The sequence below is a fragment of the Aotus nancymaae genome, unplaced genomic scaffold (assembly GCF_030222135.1).
Source record: "Aotus nancymaae isolate 86718 unplaced genomic scaffold, 86718_ANA_hifiasm-v0.15.2.pri h1tg000003l, whole genome shotgun sequence".
NCBI classification, from domain to species: Eukaryota; Metazoa; Chordata; class Mammalia; order Primates; family Aotidae; genus Aotus; species Aotus nancymaae.
This window is the reverse complement of record NW_026988414.1, coordinates 74,703,048-74,730,016: the sequence shown is the minus strand read 5'-3', so window position 1 is coordinate 74,730,016 and position 26,969 is coordinate 74,703,048. Positions and strand designations below refer to the sequence as shown.

Here is a 26,969-nt window from a genome sequence, read left to right as displayed (position 1 = left end):
ATTCTCACAGATCAAAACAAACTCCATAGATATTTATGTATATGTATGTTTGCAAAAATAATTTAAAAGTAAACACTAATGTTAGTTTCTTCTGAAAATAGAGACAGAGGATCTAAGGTGAAATACTTACTTTTGTACTATCTATGAATCCTTTTATACTATCTAAATTTCTGACCACATACCTTTTCTATTTTTTCAAATTATATAGAAGGAAAGAAAGAGGCCCTCATAACCTTTTTCAATTTCTAGTAAGAAAACTCTTCCATGCCCCACAGTAGTTATCCTAAACCATTACCACTCCCCTCAAATCCCATGTTCAGCCCTGTTGGCCTTTTTCCACAATATTGCCCACTACACTGACAAGCCAAGGACTTTGTCTTCTGCTTCAGATGAAATGAAAACTCCCTGTATTCCCTAATTCATACCCACAAATTTGTCACTAGCTACATCCATGGGCACCTCCTACCTTCAGAAGAAAGAAGCCATTCCTGGCAAATCTTGTGTTTTATCATGTGTTCTATCATGTATTCTACATGCAATCTGCCATTTCTACAAGGAGCCTGTTATATTATTCTCCTCTCTCTGTCTCTACTTCCACAATTTTGCTCTTACCTGTTTCCTTTTTCCCCTACCTCTGTATATATGCATGTTCAAGACTATCCTATATTAAAAAGTACCCTATGTTCCCCTCTTTCTAGCACCCTAAACTCATTCTTTCCATTCACAGCTAAACTTCTCACAAGAATAGTCTATACTTTTTGACAGTGTCTTCTTCATCTTCCATTCACTGCTCAACACACCAGAATCCTGTCTCCACTGCCACAAAAACCAAAAAGACCAAACCAAAGTCATGCTGTAAACTTTACTTTACTTGACCTTTCTCTGTAGCACCTGACACTAATGACCACTGCCACCCTTTCTGAAACACTCTAATCTCTTTGCTTCTGTGATATTTATCTCTCTGGGCTCTCCACTGAGAACTGGGGGAATTCAAAAATGAAAATGACAAAGTCCCTCACTTCAAGAAGCACAGTTTCTAAAATGAGAGAAACATATACAAACAATCACAACATAGTGAAAAAGTACGAAGTGCAGTGATAGGTTAGCAATCAACTTTGTATGGGGAAGTGGGAGAGCACTTCCCCATACAAAGGAGGAAACTAGCAGGTACAAAGTAACATATACATCAGCATGGTTTGCACAAAAATTTTAATGGATGATTGAACGCACAAATTTTGAAATCAAACAATCTGATTGTACCTTTCTTTTTTTCAATTTAATTTAATTTAATTTTTTTTAAAGATGGAGTTTCACCATGATGGTCAGGCTGGTCTTGAACTCCTGACCTCAGGTGATCCACCCACCTTGGCCTCCCAAAGTGCTAGGATTACAGGAGTGAGCCACCACGCCCAGCCTCTGATTGTACCTTTCTATCTGAGGATAAAATAACAGTCTTTACCTCACAGGACTATTGTGAAGCTTACATGAAATGCTAAATATAAAACACTTGGCATATAGGGTCTGGCATATACAGAAAGATCTCAATAAGCATTATCTCATATACTTTCTGACAAAAACATTAAAAAAACTATGACTAAAATAGAACTTCCTAAACCAGATAAAGGGCAGTTATGACATACCCATAGCTAACATCATAGTTAATCCTGAAAGACTGAATGCTTTCACCCTAATATCAGAAGTGAGACAAAGATTGGGTACAGTAGCTCCCATGTATAATCCTAACACTTTGGGAGGCTGAGGTGAGGGAATCACTTGAGCCCAGGAGTTCAGTGACCAGCCTGAGCAACATGGCAAAACTCCATCTCTATCAAAAAATAAAAAAATTAGTTGGGTATAGTGGTGCCTGCCTGTAGTCCCAGCTACTTGAGGGGCAGAGGCGGGAGGATCACCTGTGCTCAGGAAGTCGAGGCTGCAGTGAGCCATGTTCACACCACTAGACTCCAGCCTGGGCAACAGAGTAAAACTCTGTCTCACAAAAAACGAAAAACAGTTTCAGCCAGAGCAATTAGAGACATGAAAGGCATCTAAATCAGAAAAGAAGTAAAACTATCACTATGACATGATGACCCAATCTCACATATTAAAAAACTCTACATAATCTATGAACAACTATTACAATTAACAAATAAGTTCAGCAAGGTTGTGTGACATAAAAATCAATTATATTTCTAAATATGAGCAATGAATAATCCAAAAATGAAATTAGAAAAAAATTTTCATTTACAATACTATTAACAAAATATTTAGGAATAAATTTAACAAAAGAATTATAAATACGCATGCTGAAAATATAGTGAAAATTATATAATATATAATGCACTGGAAATTATAAAACACTGAAAGAAATTAAAGAAGACCTAAATAAATGGAAAGTCATCCAGTGTTTATGAATTGGATGACTGATTGTGAAGTCCCCAAACTGATTTAAAGATTCCTGCCTCAGATTCACCACAATCGAAATCTAGCTGGATTTTTTGGTAAAAATTGACAAGCTAATCCAAAAATTCATATGGAAATGTAAGCAATCCAGAAGAGCCAAACGGAAGAACTTACACTTTCCAATTTCAAAACGTATCACAAAACTATAGCAATCAGGACAATGTGGTACTGACATAAGGACAGACAAATCAGTAGAACAGAATTGAAAGTCCAGAAATAAACCCCTACATTTATAGGCAATTGGTTTTCTTCAAGGGTGCCAAGATAATCCAATAGTCTGAGACAACTGGATGTCTACTTACAAATGAATGCAGTTGAAACCCTACATTATACCACTTATAAAAATTAAGTGAGAATGGGTCACAGACCTAAAAACAAGAGGTAAAACAATAAAATTCTTAGAAGAAAATATGAGTATTTCCCAGGACCTTGAATTAGGCAATTGTTTCTTAGAAATAATACCAAAAGTACCAAAAAATAAATGAGTAAGTAAATAAAGACTCTTGTGCTTCAAAGGACAATATCAAGAAGTGAAAAGACCCACAGAATAGGAGAAAATATTTGTAAATCATTTCTCATAAGAGATTTGTATCCAGCCACTCTATATACATGTATAAGTTGACCCTTGAATAATACAGGTTTGAACTGTGTAGGTCCACTTATATGTAGATTTTTTTCAACCATACATGGATAAAAAATACAGCATTCATGGGATGTGACACCCACCTATACAGAGGACTGACTTTTCTTATAGGTAGGTTAGCAGGGCCTAATGCAGGACTTGACTATGTGTGAATTTTGGTATAAGCAGGGGTCCCGAAACCAATTCCCTGAATATACCAAGGGACAACTGTATTTCTATTTAACATAAATATACATTTATATTCATTTATATTATATGTAATATAAATAAATATATATGTACAATAACCTAATTTAAAAATGGCAAAGGATGAAAATAAAAATGTCTTTAAAGCCCCTACCTCTCACCCTGCACAAAAATCAACTCACAAATGGATCAAAGACCTGAAACAATCAAAACACTAGAAGAAGAAGACATAGGGGAAAATGCTCCAGGACACTGATCTGGGAAAAGATCTTATGATAAGACCTGAAAAGCACAGGCAACTAAAGCAAAACAAACAAATAGGATTACATCAAATTAACTTCTGCACAATAAATGATACAATCAACAGAGTGAAAGATAGCCTGCAGAATGGGAGAAAATATTTGCAAACTACTCGTCCCACAGGAGACTAATATCCAGAATATATAAAAACAAACATATCAAAAGCAAAAAATAAAAAAGTTTGATTTAAAAATCAGCAAATAATATGAAGAGACATTTTTCAAAAAAAGACATACACCAGCCTGGGCAACATAATGAGAATCCATCTCTGCAAAAACTTTTTAAAAATTAGCCATTGTGGTGCATACCTACAGTCCTGTCTACTCGAGAGGCTGAGGCAGGAGGATTGATTGAGCCCAGGAGTTTGAGGCTGCAGTGAGCTATAATCATGCCACTGCACTCCAGCACAGGGACAGAGCCAGACCCTGTCTCAAAAAAAGAACAAAAACAAACAAACAAAAATGAAAAATGTTCCACATCGCTAATCATCAAGGAAATACAAATAAAAACCAAAATGAGGTATAATCTCAACCCAAATAGCATGGCAGCTATTATCAAAAAGACAAAAAATAACAAATACTGGTGAGGACACAGAGAAAAAGGAACTCTTATATACTGTTGATAAAAATGTAAACTAATACAATCACTATGGAGAAAGTATGGAGGTTCCTCAAAAAACTACAAATAGAACTATCATATGATCCAGCAATTCCACTACAGGGAATTTATCCAAAGACAAGACAAATATATCAAAGAGACATCTGCACCTCCATGTTTACTGTAGTACTACTGACAATAGTCAAGATATGGAATCAACCTAGGTGTCCAACAAAGGATGAATGGATAAAGAAAACGTGTTATATACCAGAGAATACTGTTTAGTCATGAAAAAAAAAATCCTGTCATTTGCAGTAACATGGATGAGACTGGGACATTAGGCTAAGTAAAACAGACCAGGAACAAAAAGTTAAATAAACACTGCATGTTCTCACTCATTGGTAGTGGGGAGGCAGGGACAGGGAGAGATTTGTTAAAGGATAAAAAATTACCACTAGATAGAAGGAATAAGTTCTAGTGTTCTATACCACAGTAAGATGACTACAGTTAACAGTAATATGTAGTTTCAAATAGCTAGGAAGAGGATATTGAACATTCCCAACACAAAGAAATGATAAATGTCTGAGATAATGGATATGCTAATAACATCTGATCACTAACATACGTGTATTAAAACATCACTATGTACCTATGAATATGTATAATTATTTGTCAATTAAAAACTAAAAGAAAAAAGAAAAAATGTTCAAATGGCCAATAAGCATACAAAAAATGTTCATCATAAGTTACTAGGGAAATACAAATCAAAACCACCATATACCACTTCACATCTACTGAGTGGCTATATTAAACCAAACAAGCCCAGACAATGTCAAGTATTGACAAGGATATAGAGAAATTAAAATCCTCATACATTGCTAGTAGGAATGTAAAAAGGTTCAGTCTTTTCAGAAAATAGTTTGGTAGTTCCACAAAATGTTAAACACAGAGTTACTACATGACTTAGCCATTCTACTCTTAAATATATATCCAAGAGACATGAAAACATGTCCACATAAAAACTTATATACAAACAAGTGTTCCCAGCAGACTTTTCATAAAAGCCAAAAAAAAGTGGAGACAACCCAAATGTCCAACTGATGAATGGATATATGAAATATGGCATATAGATACTGTGGATGAAAAAAATAAAAAATAAACAGGTGTGACTTTTTTTTTTTCTGAGACAGTTTCCCTCTTGCCACCCAGGCTGGAGTGCAATGGCATGATCTCAGCTCACTGCAACCTCTGTCTCCAGGGTTCAAGTGATTCTCCTGCTTCAGCCTCCCAAGTAGCTGGGATTACAGGCACTCACTACCACGTTCTGCTAAATTTTGTATTTTCAGTAGAGACGAGGTTTCACCATGTTGGCCAGGCTGGTCTTGAACTCCTGACCTCAGGTGATCCACCTGCCTCAGCCTCCCAAAGTGCTGCGATTACAGGTGCAAGCCATCACACTCAGCCACTTTTTTTTAACTTAATCATAAACAATTACATGTCTTTACCTGGCAGGCTTCACAGGAGAAAACTGCCTCCCCACACCAGATTTGGTGCACACCCAGTGCATCGTAATCTCTAAAGCAAGCTGCAGTCAAGACTCAGGTATCCCTAAATGACCATGCTCTTTACCAGATTTACATTCCTAGCCCAGGTACCTTTGAGGTACGTCTCTGTGGCCTTCAACTGAGGCCTTTCCTTAGGCAACTCTGCAGGGGCCTCCTCAACAAAGGGAAAACACTGAAAACACCTTCCTCCACTCCTAGCCTTTGCACCTCGCCCTCCAACCCACCCTAGATCTATAAAACAGCAGGAACCTTTTGCTGGGGTTCCCTCAGCATTGCAAACCCCCGCCCACCCCCCCCCACCCCCGTGCTGATCCACTTGATAGGAGGGAGCCTGCACTTTCTCAGGTTTAACTTCTTGCTTATCCTAATTCAGAAAGTGACTAAAGTCACTCAGCTCTGTGTTTCCAGATCAGCTACTGACACAGACAAAGGAATATTTTTCAGCCATAAAAAGGAATCAAAGCTCATCCACGCTACAACATGGATGAAGCTTAAAAACTTTATGCTAAATGAAAGGAATTAGTCACAGAAGACAACACACTGTGCAACTCCATTTACATAAAATGTATAGAATAGCACTTTGGGAGGCCGAGGCGGGTGGATCACGAGGTCAAGAGATCGAGACCATCCTGGTCAACATGGTGAAACCCCATCTCTACTAAAAATACAAAAAATTAGCTGGGCATGGTGGCGCATGCCTGTAATCCCAGCTACTCAGGAGGCTGAGGCAGGAGAATTGCCTGAACCCAGGAGGCGGAGGTTGCGGTGAGCCGAGATCGCACCATTGCACTCCAGTCTGGGTAACAAGAGCGAAACTCCGTCTCAAAAAAAAAAAAAACATGTACAGAATAGGCAGAAAGTAAATTAGTAGCTAAGGGGAGGGAGGAATGAGTGGAGACTGCTAATGAGTACTTTCAAGAATGATGAAAGGCCAGGCAGGTGGCTCACGCCTGTAATCCCATCAATGAGGCTGAGGTGGGAGGACCACTTGAGGTCAGAAGGTTGAGACCAGCCTGGACAACATGGGGAAACCCTGTCTCTATTAAAAATACAAAAATTAGCAAGGCATGGTGGTATACATCTGTAATCCCAGCTACTCAGGAGGCTGAGGCAGGAGAATCACTTGAACCTGGGAGGCAGAGGTTGCAGTGAGCCAAGATTGTGCCACTGCACTCCAGCCTGGGTGAAAGAGTGATTCCATCTCAAAAAAAAAAAAAGAGTGATGAAAATATTCCAAAATTAGATTGTAGTGATGGTTGCACATCTCTGTAAATATAATAAAAACTATTAAATTTTACACTTTAAATTGGTGAAATCTATAGCATGGGAATTACTTCTCAGTAAAGATATGATGTGAATACACGATGTCAGTGTTTGTATCATATTTAGAGCACTATTGCTTGGTAAGGGAGTTTGTAAAATGATCCTTAAGGAATGTAGATATTAAAGGACTCACAGTAGTAGACTGACATGCTGACATTTTTTTAAAGAAAAAAAAATCTGTTGACAATGATAAAAATGCCTTAGAAAGCAGTCAGACCCAAGGTGGAAAGATCAGATGAGAGACTTAAAATGGTCCATTCAGAAAAATTTTAACAAGAAGAGGACTTGAGTCAAGACAGGTAAGAAACAGGAAAGGGCTAAGATCCTATTTTTAGAGTGGAATGCTATCTACAGAAGCTTTCTATAAAAGAAAAGCTTTCTATAGAAGCCAACTATTACCATACTGATGTGTATATATCGTTATTACATGGGCTCCCAAACAGGGAACTATAGAAAGTCATCAAGTCCAAGAGAGCAGAGTGGTAGAAAGCTCTTAATAACTGACCCATTAAAATAGTTAGCAGTTGTTTTAATCTATGACTTAACTAATGGAAAATCTGTCTTCAAGGATATGACATTATAATGCCAATATATTCTCAAGTGTATCAGAGAATTGTAGTATGAATTTCATCTATGAGTATTAACGATAATGAAAAAATTCACCCTAAAATATTTTATCCCTAGAACAAGTTTCATTTATTTCAAATGTCTTACAAACTAAAAGTAAGCATACTATATATGTAGTTTTATAATAAATATTTATTTCCTATTAAAACACTCAGAAGAAAACACATTTGGTATTGCCTTAAATTTTTTCAGAAACAATTCTTTCTCATTATAAAATATGTATTAAAAGGCAAATGCATTCATAAATTATCTCACCTTTGGTTTTTAGATAAACCACAACTACAGCATAAGTTCCAGTTTGGGCAGATACCTGAATTAAAAAAAACAAACAGAAAAAGACATGGTGAATATGGTTGAATCTGAGTAGGAAATCTAATTCTTTCAATAAAACCCCAACTTGATCATTTACCGACTAAATTTTTATGTTCAAGCTGTTCTTTAGGTATCTGTAGAATGTCAAGAATTAAGAAATTCTCCTGGATTTTCTATTGCCTTTGATTAATGTTGATATTAAAAGTATATCAAAACAGGCTGGGCATGGTGGCTCACGCTTGTAATCCCAGTACTTCGGAAGGCCAAGGCGAACAGATAACCTGAGGTCAGGAGTTCAAGAGCAGCCTGGCCAACATGGCGAAACCCTATCTCTACTAAAAATACAGAAAAATTAGCCAGGTGTGGTAGCACACACCCGTAGTCCCAGCTACTCGGGAGGCTGAGGCAGGAGAATTGCTTGAACCCTTGGTTGCAGTGAGCCAAGGTCACGCCACTGCACTCCAGCATGGGCAACAGAACAAGACTCCGTCTCAAAAAAAAAAGAAAAAAGGATATCAAAACATATACTACATGAACAGGAGAAAAATATCAATTTCCTTCATCAACTCGATAATTCAAAAGAAAGTATTTTCTTAAGTTTACACTCGCTATATCATGATTACCCATCCTCATAGAAAATACAGAATTTAAAAATCTGGAAAAGTAAAAGTAAACCAATAGCACATGTTTATAATAACCTAAGCAAATGAGTAAATTAAATAAAACCAATGTCTAAGTATAAAAATGTTCTCTACATTGGCAAAGAAAATCAAATTAAAATGAGATACCATCTTTGATCAATGAATTAATATTGTTTTTAAAATAAGATTATGGTCATTAACGCTCTTCCAGTTCTTCTTACCAGACTTATGGTAAGACTGGACCTCATTGCGCTCTTTCAACTTAGGTGTGGGCACATGACTTGCTTTAGCCACTGAAATGTACATAGATGTGATGTTAGGCATTTCGAGGTGTAGGCTTTAGGACCAAGTACACAACTTACAGACCTCCCAGCTACTGCAATCATTATGGAGTTCACTAAATGGCTCTGAAGAGAAAAGAAACCCTGCTGATATGTATTAGACATGTAACATGAGCAAGAAATAAACTTTGTTGTATTATGTGACTGAGATTTTTAAGATTGTTACTACAGCACAATCTAGGCTATATTGACAGCTACAAGTGATGATGTAATATGATGATATATAATAATGTAACATAATAGGCATTTTTGCACACTGTTCATAGGAATTTTAATCGGTAAATTTGTTTTGTTTTGTTTTGTTTTTTTGAGACAGGATCTTGCTATCGTCACCTAGGCTGGAGTACAGTGGCGTGATCACAGCTCACTGCAGCCTAGACCTCCCAGGCTCAAGCAAAATCCTTCCACCTCAGCATCCCGAGTAGCTGGGATGGAAGTAGCTGAGTACTCAGGTGCCCACCACCACCAAGCCCTGCTAATTTTTCTATTTTTTGTAGAGATGGGGTTTTGCCATGTTGCCCACCCAAACTGGTCTCGAACTCCTGGGCTCAAGCAATCCACACGCCTCAGCTTCCCAAAGTGCTGGGATTAAAGGTGTGATCCACATGCCCAGCAATTGTTAAAATCTTTCTGGAAAGCAATTTTGCAATGTGCAACAAGAACCTTAAAAAGTTCAAATCCTGGCTGGGCGCAGTGGCTGATGCCTGTAATCCCTGTACTTTGGAAGGTGAAGGTGGGTAGATCACGAGGTCAGGAGTTCAAGACCAGCCTGGCCAAGATGGTGAAACCCCCATCTCTACTAAAAATACAAAAATTAGCCAGACTTGGTGGCGAGTGCCTGTAGTCTCAGCTACTTGGGAGGCTGAGGAAGGAGAATTGCTTGAACTCTGGAGGAGAAGGTTGCAGTGAGCTGATTGTGCCACTGTACTCCAGCCTAGGCAACAGAGTGAGATGACACTCCATCTCAAAAAAAAGTTCAAAACCTTTGATCCAGTAACTTCTAGCAATCTGTCCTAAATAATCAAAAATTCAAACAGATTTATACATAGCTCATTAATGACTCTAAAGAACTAGAAAGGCCAGGTGTGGTGGCTCATGCCTGTAATCCCTGTACTTTGGAAGGCCACGGTGGGCAGATCATGAGGTCAGCAGATCAAGACCATCCTGGCCAACATGGTGAAACCCTATCTCTACTAAAATACAAAAAAGTAGCTGGACATGGTGGTGCGCCTGTAGTCCCAGCTACTCGGGAGGCTGAGGCAGGGGAATTGCTCGAACCAGGGAAGTAGAGTTTGCAGTGAGCCAAGATTGCACCACTGCACTCCAGCCTGGCGACAGAGCAAGACTCCATCTCAAAAAAAAGAGCTAGAAGCAAACTAAAGGTACGTATGATTTGCTAAGTAAATTAGAATATTAAGCGATCATTAAAACTGCTTATCAAAGATGCTTGATGTCTAACAGAGGAAACTGTGTAAAGGGCATACACAGGAAGTCTCTGTAGTATCTGCTCAATTTTTTCATGTATATGATTCTAGAACAGGTAAAACTAATCTCCAGTGACAGAAAGCAGGTGAGTTAGTGCAGGAACCAAAGGCTGTATCAAAGAATTGACTGTAAAGGGGCTTAAGAGAAACGTTTAAGAATGATTAAAATGTTCTATATCTTGATTATGGCGGTTGTCAACAGGATATACACATTAATCAAAACCCCTCAAACTGTACTGCACATAAATCATTTTACTAAAGTGTATTTTAAAAGTAAAATGAAAATGCTTAATGACAGGAAAATGCTGATCTACTGGGTAATTTGAATTATATAACACAAAAATTTGCATAGAAAAGACTAGAAATACATACAATCATACAACGTGAATAGTACTTTGTTTGGCATAAATATTATATAGGTAATTTTATTTTTTCCTTAAGTTACATACTTTCAAAATACTCTAAGTAAGTATGTATTTTTATGCTTATTTGTTGGTGTTTTAATGAGAACCAGAGCTTACACCTAGAATAAGCTTGAGGTTTTCATTATTTATTCATTCAATATTTATTATACGCCTCCATGTACAAACAGCATTCTAAGTGGTAGAGGGATACCTCCAAACTTGGGTATGTTTCTCCAGGGTTCAGCTAGATGGGCCTTTCATGTGATCACTATTGCCAGTGAATATGGAAGCATCAACAATCCTCTGTAAACCACATCTTTTTATAATCTTTACACTGGCAAATCACAGGTAAGTGGTGACTATAAAAACTGTTTGCATTAATAATTATTTGTTTACCTAATCTTCCTGAAAATAAGCTTACATTTTCTACAGTGTTTAATGTGTAATATATAACATATATTTTGAATGTATTACAATGTGTGAATGTGTTTATAAAAATCTATATTGGTAGCTATTCATTTAAAAATGTTATAAGTTTTGAGCATTTATTTACTTAAAAAATTAAAAATTCACTTAAAAATTTTACAGTTGTAAAAACTTAATTTTTTAAAACACTGCTTGAGTGTTTAAAACTCTAAAAATTTATAGAAAAATATGCAAATAGGAATTTTGGATACATATCATTAACAAATTGTAATCACAAGTAAAAATATAGCGAGAAAATATTCGTTTTGTGTTCAGTAGTGACTGTAGCAATTCAAGATACTGGGGACAAGGGATTAGGACTGTATACACAAACTTCTCATGACAGAAATATCTGACATAACTACTCCATTATAGGGAATACACACGAAGCAAAAGAGAAAGAACATATATAGAAGAATGTAATTCAGATTTATTTTTTTATTTTTTGAGACCAGGCTGAAGCGCAGTGGCACGATCACAGCTCACTTCAACCTCCGCCTTCTAGGTTCAAGCCATTCTTCTGACTCAGCCTCCCAAGTAGTTGGGATTACAAATGCACGCCACCATGCCCGGCTAATATTTGTATTTTCAGTAGAGACAGGGTTTCACCATGCTGGCCAGGATGGTCTTGATCTCCTGTCTTCATGATCCACCAACCACTTTGGCCTCCCAAAGTGCTGGGATTACAGGCGTGAGCCACCGCACCCGGCCCCAGAAATGCTTTTAAACCAGTGATCACTGAAATTAAATCACTATGTTTAATTACAACTATACAATATGTTGCTTTCTCAAGTTTGACATTTGTACTTACACGTATTCAAAAAGAGTAAATTAACTTCATAATTTACAATAAAATACAAATGAAATGCATTATTTATACTAATAACCATTAAGAAGTACTAAAATTATGTGTGCTAATCATGTTACAGCTAGTAAAGAGTCTCAGACATTAAGAATACAACACAGAAAATATTTGTATGTGAATCAGGGTACAGATAGTAAAGACGAATAGTCTCAGACACCAAGGAGCTTTCACAGCACTTAGAAAGGTAGCACAAAATCTGAAACAAAATTACCAAGAATGCAGGAATGCAAATGGAGAGTTCTTAGAAAGTATTAGCTTCTTGACCATTAGAAAATACAATCTATGAGTAGTCAGTGAAAATACAGACAGATGGGAAAACACCATCACCAAGTTGGTCTTGGTTTTCTAAATTCCAGAAATCATACGTGCAGTTAACAAGTACCCTAATCAACTACATCAGTGGTCAAACTGTAGCCTGAGAGCCAAATCCAAGTCAGGGCCTGTTTTTGTCTGATCTATGAGCTAAGAATGGTTTTTAAATATTTAAAGGGCCATAAACAAACAAGAATATGCAACAGAGGCAGTACGTTGCCACAAAGTTTAAAAGTTTAAAGGGAATCTTTAGAGAGCTCTGCTGACTTCCGAATAAATAATTCATAAATGGATAAAACAGGTCTTAGTGGTGTCTCTGATCCAGAGATCTGAAGTGTGCCATGGCATCACAGTATAGTAGAACTGGAAGGAGGCACTAAGACCATCTTTCCTTCCCATGATATTGCAAAGGTGCTGACTATGGCCCATAGGTTTCTGTCTTCCAGGTGTACTGTATCCGGGGTCAAAATCACGTTATATCTCACAACATTGGCTCCCTTTTCCTTTGGTGAAGTAATCTGGGAATTAAAAAAAAAGATGTACGATACAGTAAATGCACTCTCCTCCAACTCTCCACTGAGCCTTTGCTACACACAACTAATCAGCTAAAAGTGAGGTGCTGATAACCTTGATATTTAACTAACTCAGCATCAAAGATCATTTCCTATTCTCCCAGCTTCATCTCCCTCTACTCTATTTACATATTCTTTAAACTAAGCAAATCAATCTACTAGCATTCCTGAAAAAGCACCTGTTTTGTCCCATGGACCTTGGTCTATGTGGTTTCTCTCCTATGGACATGATCTCCTTTTTCCTCCTATCCAAATTCCTTCCATCCTTCATGGCCCAATTTGACATCCATGATACCTTCAGGAGGCTTATAATCCAATAGGAAACATAGCTCAGATACACACACAAAAAAGTATTAAAAATCTTGAAAGTTGTAATAAATAAAATATTATAAAATTCCAAGGAGTAAAATGTCACCTCTGGGGAAAATGTTTAGGTAACACTTTTGGAAAGTCTTTGAGTAAGATATGAAAAAGAGCAGACAAAAGAAGAAGGGATGTTCCAGGCAGTGGAAATGAGCAAAGTTACATGAAAAGTAAAAAGTTCCTCTTCAAAGTCTCCCTTTTTGTTAAAGAATAAATAATACTCGTTAGAAATAATAGTCTCTTTTAAAAACTAGCTTCCTTCAAGCTTCCTTGCTTTTTGCTGTTAACTCTTTGTTAAGCCCTATGTAGCTGTTAAATATAGTAAGGGAATAAGTGCATTCTATGTTCTTGTACTTTAATCAAGTTATTTGTTCTGGCCTATAGCTGCTCAGACATGTCTAAACACACCCAGGCATTTCTCGGCTTACAGCCTATGCCTCTTCCTTATTTGGAAATGTAATTATTCTCCTAGTTTCTCGTAAATAACCCACTTCCGTTTTTTGTTCTCCATCGTGCATTTATCTATTTAGGAAAGTTTTAAGTTTTTAGCCAATTGAGATCAGTCTAGATTGTACAGTCCAGCTCCAGCCAATGGAGATAGGACACAGCAATAAGGACCCAATGCACCAGAGATAAAAGCTTCTGCTTTTCTTTATTCAATGTGCTCTCATGACAATCAGGCTTCTGAGAAGCACCCTTTCTACAGAAAGTAAAATTGCCTTGCTGAGAAAATTCATATTTGAGTGCTATTTCCTTTGGGGCACTGAAAATTTTACTTCTGCTACAAAAGGGATAATTTGTTATAGTAGCAATTTTCATCTTTTTGCTTTCCTAAATTTGCCTCTAACCAAGAGATGACACAGAGAATGCCCTTAATTTCTAAAGTCCCATAATTTTGAATGTTACCCAAAACCATAGATTTAATAGGCTAACCGTTTTCAGGTAACTTTTGTGAACATAAAATTCCAACACATCGGGCTGGGTGTGGTGGCTGATGCCTGTAATCCCAGTAATTTGGGAGGCCAAGGCAGGTGGATCACAAGATCAAGAGATACAGACCATCCTCGTCAACATGGTAAAACCCTGTCTCTACTAAAATACAAAATATTAGCTGGGCATCATGGCATGCACCTATAGTCCCAGCTACTCGGGAGGCTGAGGTAGGGGAATGGCTTGAACAAGGGAGGCAGAGGTTGCAGTGAGCCAAGATCACGCCAGCCTGGCAGCAAAATCAAATATAAATTATGTGGCTTTAAGGCTGAATTCTGTTATTTTCATACCATTACTCAAACCAAAAGGGCTGAAAGTAAAAACTTCATTATTTTAGTTTCCTTTTTACTAAGTAATTTTATTCTATGGATTGCAACCTTTCACATTCTGGTTCACTCCAAACCTTGAGCCTAGTAGACGCTATCTAAATACCTGTTGAATTAATAATATTGGAACATGATAAACATTTCACTGAAAATATTCTTCCTTTAGTTATGCAGTATAATAGAAAGTAGAGAGAAGATAAGGATCATTAATTGAAAGTGTTGTAAAAGTGAAGCCATCAAAAAACTTAAACAATTATTTCAAAAACCATCTTTGAAGCAAATAATCTATTCATATGTAACTCAGATCTGTACTGTAGCCTTTGTTGAAACACTACACATATACCACCACGACCACCACGACATTTTTTTCTAAATAAAGCTTGAGGGAGGAAACCATATAAATGATTAACAGAAGTCAAGCACGGTGGCTCAAGCCTGTAATCCCAGCAATTTAGGAAGCTGAAGCAGGTGGATCACTTGAGGTCTGGAGTTCAAGACCAGCCTGGCCAACAAGGTGAAACACTGTCTCTACTAAAACTACAAAAATTAGCCAGGTGTAGTGGCACACGCCTGTAATCCCAGCTTCTCAGGAGGCTGAGACAGGAAAATCGCTTGAACGAGGTAGAGGTTGCAGTGAGCCGAGATCGTGCCACTGCACTCCAGCCTGGGAGACAGTGAGACTCTGTCCCAAAAAAATAAATAAAAATAAAAACAAAACAGAAAAGAAAACTGCCACTTATTCATCTTTATACTTCGTATAATTCCTAGCACATAGTGGGTACTTTAAAATCATTCATTGAGTTGAACAGTCATAGAGAAAATGTTTTCTCTGCTCTCCATGACTTCACTATATTTCAAAGGTATTAGGTATCAACTCTGGCAATAAAAGCAGAACTTACACTACTATGAAAGCTTGACCTATTTCAAGAGTTCTCTGATATGAGAAGAGATATCCATAGATGTGTTCCCTAATTACACAAGTAGAAGAAGATGCATTGCTCTACTGTTGTTGATTTGCTATATTTAGTTGGCTCTGAATTGAATTATTCAAGCATGTACAAATATAAACTTAAAGGGGTCCACATACTTGCTCCTAACAATGTGGATACAAAAGCTGCCATTCAGATAAAAGATGACAGGCAACAGGAATCTGACAGGCCAGTAACTTACTGCATTTTCTGCACATTGGAATTTGTAGGCCTCCATAGCCATTAAGCAAAATTAGTTTCATGATGTCAGCCAAAAAGCCTAATGGGCAACAGTTTTATGTCATTAAAAAAACTACTGTCCTCAATCTGTCTGAATCTGTGTTTGCTCATTAGAAGCCTCTCAGTGAATCAGAAGCGAGGGTTTAATTGCACTCTTGCTCTATGAATGTTTAGTATAGCCCTGAACTATAACAAATTCCTATTCTCGCTTTCCCTGTATCTAAAATAGTTTAGATATAGTTGAAGAACCTAAGTATCAGACAGGCTAGCAGTTCTCTACTGATATGGTTTGGATCCAAGTCCCCACCCAAATCTCATGTCAAATTATTATCCCCATTGTTGGAAATGGGGCCTGGTGGGAGGTGATTGCATCATGAGGGCAGTTTCTAATGATTTAGCACTATCCCCTAGTGCTGTTCTCACAAGATCTGGTTGTTTACAAGTGTGTAGCACCTTCTTCCTCTCTCTTTATGCCTGCTTCCCTCTTGGCCTTCTGCCATGATTGTAAGTTTCCTAAGGCCTCCCCAGAAGTCTAGCAGATGGCGAGCATTATGCTTCCTATACAGCTTGAGGAACCATGGCCAATTAAACCTCTTTTCTTTATAAATTCCCCCGTCCCAGGTATTTCTTTATAGCAGTACAAGAATGAACTAACACATCTATCAAAAATGGAGCAATTTCAAAAACATAAATGTGATTTTAATATGTATTTTTCCAATTTAAAAAGCAAGTGTCAGAGAAAAGCTTCATCTTCTCTTGCTCCTAATTGTTGATCTCTGAATCCACTATGCTCTCTTATGCCCCTGTGTGTTTGAAATTGTTATTTTTCCCCTCTGCTTGTTTAGAATCCCCTCCTTAAACCCGTCTGGCAAATTTCTACTCATAGAAGTCCTCCTTGGTTTTTCAAAAAAAGATGTATGCAATCTTCCCCTATGCACGTTTTTTATACTTACATCAAGTACCTCTCAAACTATAACTCTGTCTCTTACAGTTAGAGAACAGTAAGCTCTCTGTGGACAGTGACTGAACACCTCTTGGCAAAGCTAATATTGAGCTGGTACACACCAACAGAGCCTGAAGGGTTGTACTTAAGTACTAAAATACTTCTGTAAGGTAGTCTGGTAAAGTGTCAATGTCTCAAACTCTACCAGTCCTAAGGTGCCTACTGATGGCCCAGTCTACCCACCCCCACTACAATCCAGCAGGTAAAGCAAGAAAGCCTGACACAGCATACAGGATGAAGGAGTTCTTCAAGACCCTGAGCCAGTGCTACAGCCATGTTAACTGGTTGGTGCCCATTTTGTACTTACTGGTAAATGCTTTGAATATCACTCCTGCCTCTTCATAGCCAAAGCACAGGACACTGCCTAGCTTATCAGGTTTTAATTCTTTGGCAAGATAATGAATGAAGACATACAAGGTCTATCAATTGCCCTGGGTCAATGGGCATGCTGTCAAAACTATGCAGATAATGATCAGTGATCAGACTTGCAAGAAAAATCCAGATGCTAAAGTACTAGGGAGAAAAAATGGTCAAGTCTGTCTATTCTCTGTGTTTGCCTTCAGGACCTGATAAAATAAACGCTTATCTTGACCATGTGCAAAAAAAAAAAAAAAAAAAATCTTCCATATAATACGTATAGAGAATATAATTCAAGTATTTTTAATGTTTTTAAAAAAAGTTTAAAAGCAAAATTTCTGTAAAATAAGTCTCCATAACATACCACAAGCAGTCATCACTAAACTCTAATCAGTCTTAGATAGGAACACAAGTATCACTAAAGGAAGAACACAGTGATTAATTCAAATGGATAGGAAAAGGCAAGAATGAGAAGAGTCAGTTAATTATAAATGGCATGTCTAATTACAGATTTTGCTAGGGGATTCAGATACTTCTAATTAGTTTTACTTGGTATATTAATTATAAATAGAATACCATGAGAGAATTTTCTAATTACAGAAATGTACCTAGTATGTAAAATCGAAGTTTCTAAGTTATCTTTATAACTTAATAATTAAATGTTCAATAATGTATGATAATTATTTCGAAAGTCATCAATAAAATATATGTCACATTAAAATCGAGTTACTCAGAATATTGCTATGGTGGTGACAGAGTCTTTATAAAATCCATACAGGAGCAAGTATGTAGCTGAAAGAGGGACAAATACGTAGCTTCAATAATAAGAATTTTGAATTTATAAATAATGATAGAACAATCTTTTTAGGCTATTTCCTTTCTGATAGAAAAATTGTCTTTCACTTATCCTGCAGGAGTTTCAGAGATTAAAACATTAAAAATAAAGAGATTAAGACCATCCTGGCCAACATGGTGAAACCCCGTCTCTAATGAAAATACAAAAATTAGCTGGGCGTGGAGGTGCATGTCTGTAGTACCAGCTACTCAGGAGGCTGAGGCAGGAGAATCACTTGAACCCGGGAGGCAGAGGTTGCAGTGAGCTGAGATGGCACCACTGCACTCCAGCCTGGCGACAGAGTGAGACTTTATCTCAAAAAAAAAAAGTTAAAAATAAAGATGGAAGGAATAAATAGTAGCAAGAGAAGCTTATCTAATTTCAGCACTATCTCATTAAGATCAATCTTTAAACCAAAAAACAAAACCTTGCTGTGCTATATACTAATGAAAAGTTCTACAAGGTGACAAAATCTCAAACAAGAAGCATAGTGTGTCTACTGAGGACAAATTAAGGAAAACCATTCTGATTTTTTAGTATTTATATTAAAGTAAAAATTTAGAAAAGAGGAGAAAAATTAAAGACCACAGTGTACTTTAACTTTAAGAAAAGCTTTTAAAGTTTCACTAATCTTAAATTAAAACAATCATGTAAATTATCTTGGTTATTAGCTCTAACATGAATTTCAGCAGAAAATATATACAAAGAAAATGTAAGTAATAGTTACAGTATCTACCACTTATTGAACACCTATATACTATCTCAGGCAGAATGCAAAGTGCTTTACCTAAATTGTTAATTTTCACAACCATCTAACTTGGCAGATACTATCATCCCTAACTTACTGATGATGAATTGATACTAAAAATAACTTTGCCACAGTCAGCTAGTAAGTGGCAAAGATTCAAACCTATAGTTGACAACCTAACAGCCTCTGTGCTGGCCACTACACCCCACTAACTGACCAGATGGCCCCAATGTAGTTAAAGTAAGCCAGTGTAGCACTGAAGTTCCATGGTGTACTAGCTGTTGCAGATGTCTAAGTTAATGCTTCGATCCACTATCCCAATGACTGTGACTATCTGAATATCTAAGGAAAACAATATAATTTAGTAATTATACTTCTGACCCTGATTTGGGAAATCAAGGATGTGGCCAGTTGGCTTAAGAGCTATCACAAAATTCTATTTCCACTAAACTCATTTTGATCCAAATGATCAAAAAATGATTAAGCACTTAGATAGAGAAGTAAAAGGATTCAATCAGCTCCAATATAAGTTAAAAACATGTAATAATAAAAATAAATGAGTTTAACAGAATGTATTAAAAAAAAAACCTTCTCCAACTTTCATGAACACATATAACAAAAAAGAAAATGTACAGTTCACTTACAAAAGTCAGACAATTTGAAGCTCTTCTAAATAAATGAGCATGAATAAAAAAATTACCACATACCAGGCCGAGGCGGGTGGATCATGAGGTCAAGAGATCGAGACCATCCTGGTCAACATGGTGAAACCCCGTCTCTACTAAAAATACAAAAAATTAGCTGGGCATGGTGGCGCATGCCTGTAATCCCAGCTACTCAGGAGGCTGAGGCAGGAGAATTGCCTGAACCCAGGAGGCGGAGGTTGCGGTGAGCCGAGATCGCGCCATTGCACTCCAGCCTGGGTAACAAGAGCGAAACTCCGTCTCAAAAAAAAAAAAAAAAAAAAAAAAAAAAATTACCACATACCTAACAAAGGCACACAACAAATATTTAACAAACAAGTTAATGACTTGGCTAAATGAAGAGTAAAAAGTGAAAATGGGGAAAACAAGGAAATTTATGAGAAGAGTTGACCTTTCTCCAAGTTCCTTCTCATGTAAATACTACCTGCTCTACCTGCAATCCCAGCACTTTGGGAGGCCGAGACAAGCAGATTGCCTGAGGTCAGGAGTTCGGGACCAGCCTGGCAAACATGGCGAAACCCCATCTCTACTGAAAACACAAACATTAGCTGGGTGTGGTGGCAGGTGCCTGTAATCCCAGTTACTGTTACTTGGGAGGTTGAGACAGGAGATTCGCTTGGCCCCGGGAGGCAGAGGTTGCAGTGAGCTGAGACTGTGCCATTGCACTCCAGCCTGAGAAGAAGAGCGAAACTCCATCTCAAAAATGTAAAAAAATAAAAATAAAAATAAATAAATTAATTAAATAATACCTGCTCTATATTTCCCAGGAAGTTGGTTAAGAGGGGGTGGAGGGGAAGTACCTGCTCTTGAGGTTCTTTACTAAAACAGTCCTTCAGAACATACCTACCCCGGCAGAACTCTCCTCCTCATATTGAGGCCAAGGAAATATCACCTCTCTCCTAAGAGAAGGTCTGAAATCCAAAATAACATCCTCTCTTGTCCTGAACAGCCTCTTTCTGGAAACATTTTCAATCCCTCTATATCCCACAGCATATTTTGAAGACATACTTTTCTAGTTTTCTAAATTGAGTATTATTTATTATTTAATAAGCATAATGAAAAATTTAAAAAGTGGTTAATGATATACATAAATTCTGAAACAATAAGGATATTTTATAATGCAAATACAATTCTTATTTTGAAAACACAGACATCCTTCACAAAGATGGTTCCATTTGAAAAGAAATTTTTAATACATTTTTACATATTTTCTACTTTTTTATTTGAAAGAAACCATGCCTTAAACAAAAGTGGTATTACAGTTACACATCTCTTATCAACAGGAATACATTCTGAGAAATTCATCATTAGGTGATTTAATAATTGTGCAAACATAGTAGACTATATTCACAAACGTAGATCATATAGCCTACTACACCCAAAGGCTACATGATATAGCCTATGGCTTCTAAGCTACAAATCTATACAGCACATTACTGTACTAAATACTGTAGGCAATAACAATGGTATTGGTGTATCTATACACAGATAAGAGGCTGGGGGCAGTGGCTCATGCCTGTAATCCCAACACTTTGGGAGACGAAGGTGAGAGGATCACTTGAGCCCAGTTTGAGGCCAACCTGGGCAACATAAGGAGACCCCATATCTACAAAAATGTCTTAAAACTTAGCTGGGCATGGTAGCACATGCCTGTGGTTCCAGCTACTCAGGAGGCTGAGGTGGGAGGATCGCTTACGCCAGAAAGGTGAAGTCTGCAGTGAGCAGTGATCAAGCCACTGCATTCCAGCCTGGGCAACAGAGTGAGACTCTGTCTCAAAAAAATAAAATAAAACACAATTACAGGCCGGACGCGGTGGCTCACGCCTATAATCCCAGCACTTTGGGAGGCTGAGGCGGGTGGATCACGAGGTCAAGAGATCGAGACCATACTGGTCAACATGGTGAAACCCCGTCTCTACTAAAAATACAAAAAATTAGCTGGGCATGGTGGCATGTGCCTGTAATCCCAGCTACTCAGGAGGCTGAGGCAGGAGAATTGCCTGAACCCAGGAGGCAGAGGTTGTGGTGAGCCAAGATCGCGCCATTGCACTCCAGTCTGGGTGACAAGAGCGAAACTCCGTCTCAAAAAAAAAACAACAAAAAAAAACACAATTACAAATAAAACATAGACAAGGTATGTGTTTTTTTTGTTTTTTTTTTTTTTTTTTGGATGGAGTCTCACCCTGTTGCCCAGGCTGGAGTGCAATGGCGCCATCTCAGCTCACTACTACAACCTCTGCCTCACGGGTCCAAGAGATTCTCCTGCCTCAGCCTCCCGAGTAGCTGGGACTACAGGCGCACACCACCATAACTGGCTAATTTTTATATTTTTAGTAGAGATACGGTTTCACCATGTTGGCCAGCCTGGTCTCAATCTCCTGACCTCAGGTGATCTGCACACCTCAGCCTCCCAAAGTGCTGGGATTACAGATGTGAGCCACTGCGCCCGGCCTAAAATATTATACTCTTATGTGGTCCTCTTTGATGAAAACTTTGTCATTCAGTGTATAACTGTATTTACAACTCTTACCTGGTTGGTGTCTGGAATAACTTCCAGAATCTCATCTACTGTATCATTTGCTGATTCAAAAATCACCATACAGCCCAACTCCTTTACTTTACCTAATAAAACTTACTAAGCTTAGACATGTAAAAACCACATGTGGCATATTTTCTTCTAGTGCAACAATGTCTATGAGACTGGGCAAGTCACGAGCAACATTGATCTCGCCCCTTCATACCAAACAACCATCATTTAAATATGTTATTATTTTACACATGAGTTTAAAAAGAAAACTATGCCTGACTATCATATTTCCTAAAACTACAAGTTTCTAAGGACTGCACTGACTCTGTATACCAATATTATATGTATATGTCTCATAAAAATAAAACAAGCAAACATTTTATAATTCTTATTTCACTTGTGAAAAGGCCAACCATGTAACAGTTTTATGAAGCATCTCACTTCTTTAGCAAACTACTGAAAGATCATCTCCCTCTCTTTGACATATATGGACAGTGGAAGTCATAAGGAAAGGCTAAATGAAATGATCCTCAAAAATTCTTGCTTCTTACAGAGTACAAAATTCAATAGTCTAGCTGCCAGGAATCTTGCTATTTCAAGGTATTATTTACATATTCCAAATTATATTTAATTAGAGTTTATTTGTTACATTTTAAAGGCAATGGAAAATAAAATCTTTGCTGACATTCTAACACATTTTAACTCTACTATATGCTAAAACTTCATAATAACATTTTATGTCTTGGTGGTTTTTGGAAGGTCAATATAATTGCATATTTCTATGCTGAAATGAATCCTTTTAAAAATCACATCGTCAGTTCTCTTTGGCCTCAGAAAACAGATATGTCAAAAACTCAATTGGAAAGCAAATAAATCATGATCATTGGAAATGTTATTAAATAATCCTGAAGATGAAATCTGAGTCAAACTACAAAAAGACCCTCAATCTCTGCTACCAAGAATTGTGTTGGATTCATTCATCTATCATTTATAGAAAAAAGGTAATCAGCATGTCCTTAGCCAAGCACAAACATGTTTGTTGAGATGGGAGTGTGTAAGTCCGAGGATTTTGCTCATCACTCCCATCTTTCCTTGGTTTGCAAGAAACAACTGTGGCTCAGCTGAGACTGTCTTTAACTGGTTTGTTTTTAAAGAGCTATATCTGCTGAAATGAGATTGCCTAAAAGCACTGCAATCCTCTCCAGTGGGATTTCAAGTTATATTGGCAATAAATGTGCTCACTTAGGTAACAAGAAAGAAGAAAAAGACAACCTACAAATAGTGCTGAAAATCTGAGGTTATATATTTTTTCCAATGAAATAAATGTAGCTGAGTGCCATGCATTTCAAATAGAAACTCAAAAATCTGGGGATGTCCACAGCAAGACCTTCCTATAAGGAGCAAAATTATCTAGCAGTCTTTCTGAGTGGTCCCTGAATTAGCATTCTCTATTAAACTAAAAAGTCATAAGAGAATGTGAATCACTTTTGAAGAGCTCACTGAAGAATAAAATGAGACTTTAAGTCTTTAAATCTAAAGAAAACATCTAGAAATATATACAAATCCCAAATTGTATACAATGTAACAAATATAACACTTACCAAACACCCTCAAACTTACAATTCTATACCCTCTGGGAAGAATGCTATACATGGAGGGAAGCCATTTTCTAACTCGACATACTAGGCCAGGGTTCCCCACACCCAGTATGTACAGATTCAGGGGCTTGCTATAAATATTCTAGGAATGTATATCTAGAGTAAAAACTGTTCACTGCCAACCCAAGGGCCATGCAACATTAGACTGCACCAATAGGGGCCCTTAAGAGGACTGGTTAGGTCCAAGGTCCAAGACCTTCATAAGAGATGGAATGAGCTTTAGAAAAGGGGCCAGAAATTCTTGTAATGGGAAACTTTTCCATTTACAGCAGGACTTGCCTACAAGATACCAAAACTAAATGCTGTTTCACTAGAATGGGACTTATTTTAACTAATCTATGAACTCATGCTATCCTATCCAGAATGCTGGTTTTCAATCCTTAATTAGGATAACTACCCAAACCCTACCCCAACCCCTGCTCTTTCCTAGTACTAAAAATGAGATTTTTCTTCCTCAACAATTACTCAGTAAATTTCCTTACAATATTTCCTTATCTGGCAAATGTAAATTCCTTACTATACTTCCTTACCTGGCAAATAACCTTAGCTTTGTCTTAGTTTTTTTTGTTTGTTTGTTTTTTGTTTTTTTTAGCTCCCTTCGTCTTTGTTATATTCTTTGACGTACTGATTTTCAAGAATATTTTCATTCCTTTTCTTCCACCAAAAGCAAATCAATATTGCCCTGGGAGTCAGAATTGGTCAATAGCATGATCTGGCAATACAGGTTGGTTATGTAATAATACAGGCTGATAGTTAGGTCATGCCACTGGTGTACCTGAAAATCTGCCAGACAATTAGAATCACCACTTCAGCAAAAACAGCAACTCCCTGAGTACTCTGGTGGTACTGATCAGTGCAGTAAGGAGGCTGGACATAACTGATCTTTAAAGGCAAGATCCCTTTTTATTCCTCTTTGTGCTTTATTATGCACATGGTCCACTGTCAAAAAGATATGAGAAAATCAGTTTTTTAAGTTTCTGAAACAAGTTCTTACTCTGCCACCCAGACTGGAATGCAGAGGCATGATCATAGCTCACTGCAGCCTTGACCTCCCAGGCTCAAGTGAACCTCTCACCTCAGCCTCCTGAGCAGCTGGGAGCACAGGCACACACCACTATGCCTGGTTAATTTTTGTACTTTTTGTAGAGATGGGGTTTCACATGGTGCCCAGGCTGGTCTTGAACTCCTGGGCTCAAGTAATCCACCCACCTTAGCCTCCCAAATTGCAGGAACTATAGAAGTAAGCCACCATGCCTGGGCAAAAATCAGTTATTATGCAACAACTATTTGCTTGACAAGCATCCCCCTCTCTCCCAAATGGCAGATAGATAAGTGTGTTGCTGGAAACCCTGGTATACCACTTTCACCAACCCAAAACTATCTACATTTAATATACAGTCTTTTAGGAGGGACTTATTCTGAAGGTAATTTCAGAGTGAAGAATAATTGCCAGGTAAAAGAAGTTTTATTTAGACAATATGAGCTAATAATATGATTTGCCTTATTAGGTCAGCCTTGGTTCCCCAGCACTTTCCAAACCCTGCTCTCCCTCTTCACAGAAAATATCCCAGAGGTTCTGTGGAACCCAAACAGCAAAATGCTATTATGGATTTTTAAATAAGGGAGTATGGGAGTAACATGCTAAAAATCACGTAAAAACGTGATTAATCTTAAAAGATTAATAACATGACAAGATAATCTAGGACTTCAGTTGGGAGACAATGGAAGCAAGAAAACCAACTTAGCATGACGTAATTGATCCATAAAGAATAAGGCAATGGCCAGATGCAATTATATGTACTTGTAGTTCAAGCTACGCAGGAGACTGAGGCGAGAGCACTGCTCGAGGCCAGGAGTTAACGGCTACAGCAACTATGATGGCGCCTGTGAATAGCCACTGCACTTCAGCTTGGGCAACATAGTGAGATCCTGACTCTTTAAAAAAATTTTTTTTTCTTAAAAAGAATAAAGCAATGACTCTAAGAATAGTAAAGAAGAGCTAAATTTGACATTACCAACAAACTTTTCTATTACAAATTCAGTTCATTTAGTAAACTGAAAGGATTCACTTGTAAGGCACAGAGTCATTTTTATCTATCCAGGTTAGACGCTGCCACCAGGAAATCATCTTTCTGAATTATAACACTCTACTCTCCCGACATTTTCTCCAAAAACACCCTGGAAGGAGCAATTTCAGAAGTACTCATTTAGCCATTATTGTTGCTTTGATGGCAATTAGTTTGCCTGCTTGCCTTCTCCAGGTACTCCCACCTCTACCCCTACCCACAAAGCACACCATAATATCCCCAAAAGCCACTTTGAGAAAAAGGAATAGGGCAAAAACAAGAATCTAAGAACCTAATTGTATTTGACCTGGAAGTGGGACTAAAAGAAATTAGATGCTTTGCCAAAATTTGGAATAAAACCAGAGTTAAGCATTTTAAAAATTATAATGGGTTTTTAGATAACCTTCATATTGTCTCTGCCTTTAGATACAATATACCAAATATAAAATCCTTGTAATATTAAAATTCACAGAAAAGTTTCATTCGTGTCATTCTCTCTCCCTCTCTCACACTCCCTCCGTATCTCTCTCTCTCTCTCTCTCTCTTTAATGTTAGTGGGGCAAGAATGGTTAATAGAAACAGCTAATAAATCAGTGCTTCCTTCAGGGATTCCCTGCCACCATCAGGGCACAGTTCTGACTTGATAGCCTGGTAACATAAAGCCCATAACATCTGATACCTAACAATCCTTTCCAATCTCGTCCTTCACCATACTACGTTCCATTTTCTCATTCACCAATCGTTTCTACTGAATATCTATAGATCCCCAGTGTTTAACGTCTCATACTTCCATACCTTGGTTCATTATTTTGCCCTAACACTCTTTCACCTTGTGTGGCTAGGTAAGGCTCAAGTTCTTCTCTTAGAAATATTTCCTGACATCCTTCCTCTTGGGCCCTTCAATACATCCCTCCTTAACCCACACCAAATCTGCATTGGGCTCCCTCTTTCATGCACACCTCCATCAAACTTCGCAGAGGGTACTGTCAATTCCAAAACTAGGGAATGCCTGCCACATTATAGGTACTAAAATAGTCATTAGTTCCCAGTTCTGTGTTCCTCCTAGAGCAGAGTCATTTTTCTTTCT

At 37.6% G+C, this 26,969-nt stretch overlaps 1 protein-coding gene across 6 annotated transcripts in view; it reads right to left on the bottom strand.

Annotated features, from left to right (window-relative positions):
* PEAK1 (pseudopodium enriched atypical kinase 1) overlaps window positions 1-26,969 on the bottom strand; it is a 301,934-nt gene that overhangs the window by 241,878 nt on the left and 33,087 nt on the right. For 5 of the 6 annotated variants that reach the window (XM_064382874.1, XM_064382878.1, XM_064382868.1 and 2 more), the window contains exon 2: window positions 7,957-8,011. The exons of the other annotated variant lie outside the window; for it this stretch is intronic. The gene's annotated coding sequence lies outside the window, so the exon portion shown is untranslated. The remainder of the gene's footprint in view (window positions 1-7,956; window positions 8,012-26,969) is intronic. 6 annotated transcript variants of the gene reach the window in all.